Here is a 3,884-nt window from a genome sequence, read left to right on the forward strand (position 1 = left end):
TTTGGGGAAGAGCAAAGAATTTAGTAGTTTAGAAGCTTCATGAAGACTTCAGCTATGTGTCCTTAAGTAAAGTGCATTCAAAAATTAATTTTAAAAATCTATATCACAAAATTTTGATAAGAATATATAATAATGTGTATATAAATGCTTACCATTCAATTATAGTAAATTTAAAGCATTTTAGTAAAGTTAGTTTCCTTTTTTTCCCCATGAAAGACTAAAAATTTTCAGGACCACAAATGTTCAGATTAAAGTGTTTAATTAATCACTCCAAGTGGTTAATATATGGTCAATATCTCCCATTGTTATAATGAGATACTGCTATATTAAAATACTATTATAGAGTCTTCTTCAAACAAGTCAAAAGCAATTACAGAAAAGTGACATTAAGCCTTCCAATACCACTTGAGAGCAAACACTTCCTATTTAATTAAATGACCAGATCCATTCTTTATCAAATACCTATTAAGAGTAAATTCTGTTTTAGGCACTATTTTCAAAAAAAAAAAAAAAAGAAAGAAAGAAAGAAAGAAAGAAAGAAAGAAAGAAAGAAAGAAAGAAAGAAAGAAAGAAAGAAAGAAAGAAACAGCTCTTCCTGTGCTGGTTAGCTATGGTGGACGTGAAAATCCTGAATCCTGAGGCTGAGGTGGCCCAAGCTCAGGCAGTACTGACAGTCAACATCAGTGTGGTCTAAGGGTCAGGATTTGCTGAGGACCAACTTGGAGACTAAGTGAGCCGTGGAGATGCTTATTTCTGGTACCAGAGACATTACATTTACTAAATATGGTAATGTGATGCTTCTTGAAATACAAATTCAACACCCAACAGCTGCCTTACAAGGCAAAGTAGCAACAGCCCAGGATGACATAACTGGTGATGACACCACTTCCAATGACCTAATCATTGACAAGTTGCTGAAACAGGCCGTCTGCATTTCTGAAGGTCTTTATCCCAGAATAACAGAAGGATTTGAAGCTGCAAAGGAAAGGCACTTCAGTTTTTAGAACAAGCCAAAGTAAACAAAGAAATGGACAGGGAAACATTTATAGATGTGGCTAGAACATCTCCTCGTACTAAAGTGCATGCTGACCTTGCTAATGTCTTAACAGAGGCTGTAGTGGACTCCATTTTCACCATTAAAAAACAAGATGAACCAATTGATCTCTCTGTTGTTGAGATCATGGAGATGAAACATAATTTTGAAACTGATACAAGCTTAATCAGAGGTCTTGTTTGAACCTTGGGGCATGACATCCTGATGTGAAAAAAAAAAAAAAGATGCATATGTCCTTACATGCAATGTGTCATTAGAATATGAAAAAATGGAAGTAAATTCTGGCTTTATTTTACAAGAGTGCACAAGAAAGAAAGAAACTTGTAAATACTGAAAGAAAACTCATTGAAGATAGAGTTAAAAAATAATAGAATTGAAAAAGAAAGTCTGCAGTGATTCAGATAAAAGATTTGTTGTTAACCAAAAGGGAATTGACCTCATTTCCTTAGATGCTCTAACAAAAGAAGGCATAGTAGCTCTCTGTAGAGCTAAAAGAAGAAATATGGAAAGGCTGACCCTTGCTTGCAGTGGAATTCTTTTGATGACCTAAATACTGATTGTTTGGGACATGCAGGACTTGTCTATGAGTATGCATTGGGAGAAGAGAAATTCACCTTTATTGATCAATGTAACCATCCTCACTCTGTCATTTTAGTGGTCAATGGACCAAATAAGCAAAATTCACTCAAATCAAAGATGCAATAAGAGATGGCTTGACAGCTGTTAAAAATGCTGATTATGGCTGTGTAGTTCCAGGTGCTGGTACAGTGGACATGACATTGGTAGAAAATATAAGCCTAGTGTATAAGGCAGCACCCAGCTTCTTCACTCCAGCACTTTGATTGCCAGCAACATTCTCCTGGTTGATATCATGTGAGGTGTAATGTCTTCTCTAAAAGATGAATTGAAGATTCCCTTGTGTCTTTTGAATCATGAAGACTCTACAGAGTGATCCTAAGAATAAAGCTATGCAATTTTTGTCCAAGCTTCATATGATTTTCAAGGGAATTTTCTTTTCTCATATGAAAAAAAGAGAGAACTCTGATGCTCAAATTCTGAAGTTTTGAAAATACAATTACAGAATTTTTTTAAATTGCACTGCAGTGTCCACACATTAAGCAGTCCATTTTTACCCAATGAACAGGATAATTTGCTTTAGCTTCAGTGATACAAAAGTACCATATTAGATAAGTATATGTTATCTACCTTGTTATTAAATGTTCCTTGAAAAACATAAATAAATAGGGAGAGAGAGATAAATAATAAATAAGCAAGCAAACAAATACCTCTGTCCTTGTGGAGCTTATATTTTATAACATTTATGTGTGTAAATATATATTACATATATAAGTTATATATTTTTAATATGTAAAATTATGTATAAGGATAAATATAAAATCATTTTATTTATTATAATTTATTTTAAGTAAATTATATAACAGTAGGAATTCTTATAGAAGAAAAAAAAAAAACACAGAGCAGGATTAGGTGTTTCAGCACGGAAGGAGTCCCTTGAATGGAGGTTGAATTCTACACAAAGCTGGAAGAGCAAGCATTATGAATTACTGGGGAGAGTAAAGCAGAGGCAGTGACAGTGGGAAGGATCTAAGGCAGGAAGGGGTCATTTCAAGTGTTTGACCAGCATGGTTTTTTGGAAGCAAGGAGGAGACTAACAGGAAATGAGAAGGTGGGGATAATTATGTAGGGCCAATAAAGCTCTTTCAGAATTTTCAATTACATCGTGAGTGAATTAGCAAGAGACACGGGTAGGATTTGTGGGGAAGATGGAATTGTTTTGGTTCATAGTTTGAAAGGACAGCTCTGACTGCAATGTTGAGAATAAACATCAGAAGGACAGGGGTGGAGCAGGACAGCAGTGAGAGGCTACTGCAGTCATCAGAGGGAAGGGTGAAAGGGGCTCCTCTGGGAGTGCCCTCAGTGTAGGAGGGGGAAAGTGGTCAGGTGCTGATCATACTCTTAAAGTGGAATCAACAGGGTTACCTGTGGGGTTATGCATGGCGCATAAGATGAAATGAGGAGTCACAGATGACCTGTAAATTTTTCTTCCATGATGAAAAGGACTAAGTATATTTAAAAGACAGACATCTGGGGCTCATCTGGATAGCTCAGTCAGTTGAACGGATGACTTTTTTTTAATGTTTATTTATTTTAGGGGGAGGAGATGTAGACACAGAGAAAGGGGGACAGAAGATCAAAAGAGGGTTCTGAGCTCACAGCAGTGAGCCCCATGCAGGGCTTGAACTCATGAACTGTGAGATCATGACCTGAGGCAATATCTGGCACTTAACTGACTGAGCCACCCAGGTGCCCCTAGCAGCTGACTCCCCCAAGTGTCTGACTCTTGATATGGGCTCAAGTCTTGATATCTTGGTGGGATCAAGCCCCCACCCCCACACAGTACACTTGGGATTTTCTCTCTCCCTCTCTCTGCCCCTCCCCTACTCCCACACACACTTTGTGTCTCTCAAAAACAAACAAAAAAACAAACAAACAAAAAAGACAGACATATTGGTGGTAATTTAGGTAGGCAACCATCATGATTCTTATAATTTGGTCTGGCCCAGGTCACAGCGTTGCATTTCTGGGATCATAGAGTATGAGTTAACCTACAACAAGAAGCTTAGAGGGACCAATATTTTCATATATATCTTGGCACAAAGTATAATTTCTGATACCTCAAATTGAATGAAACCCTGCCAAGCAAATTCAAAGAAAATATTATCCCCCAAGTTTTTAGTCTTAATAGCTGGTTTTTAATAAAATGGATAGGTTTTAGAGAAAGAATTAAATGTATTGGAAAAAATGAATT

General features: G+C 36.6%; 1 pseudogene; it reads left to right on the top strand.

Annotated features, from left to right (window-relative positions):
* Positions 1-565: 565 nt before the first annotated feature.
* On the top strand, positions 566-2,329 carry LOC101085392 (annotated as a pseudogene).
* The last annotated feature ends 1,555 nt before the right edge of the window (positions 2,330-3,884 follow it).

This window comes from Felis catus, chromosome C1, assembly GCF_018350175.1.
Source record: "Felis catus isolate Fca126 chromosome C1, F.catus_Fca126_mat1.0, whole genome shotgun sequence".
NCBI lineage: Eukaryota > Metazoa > Chordata > Mammalia > Carnivora > Felidae > Felis > Felis catus.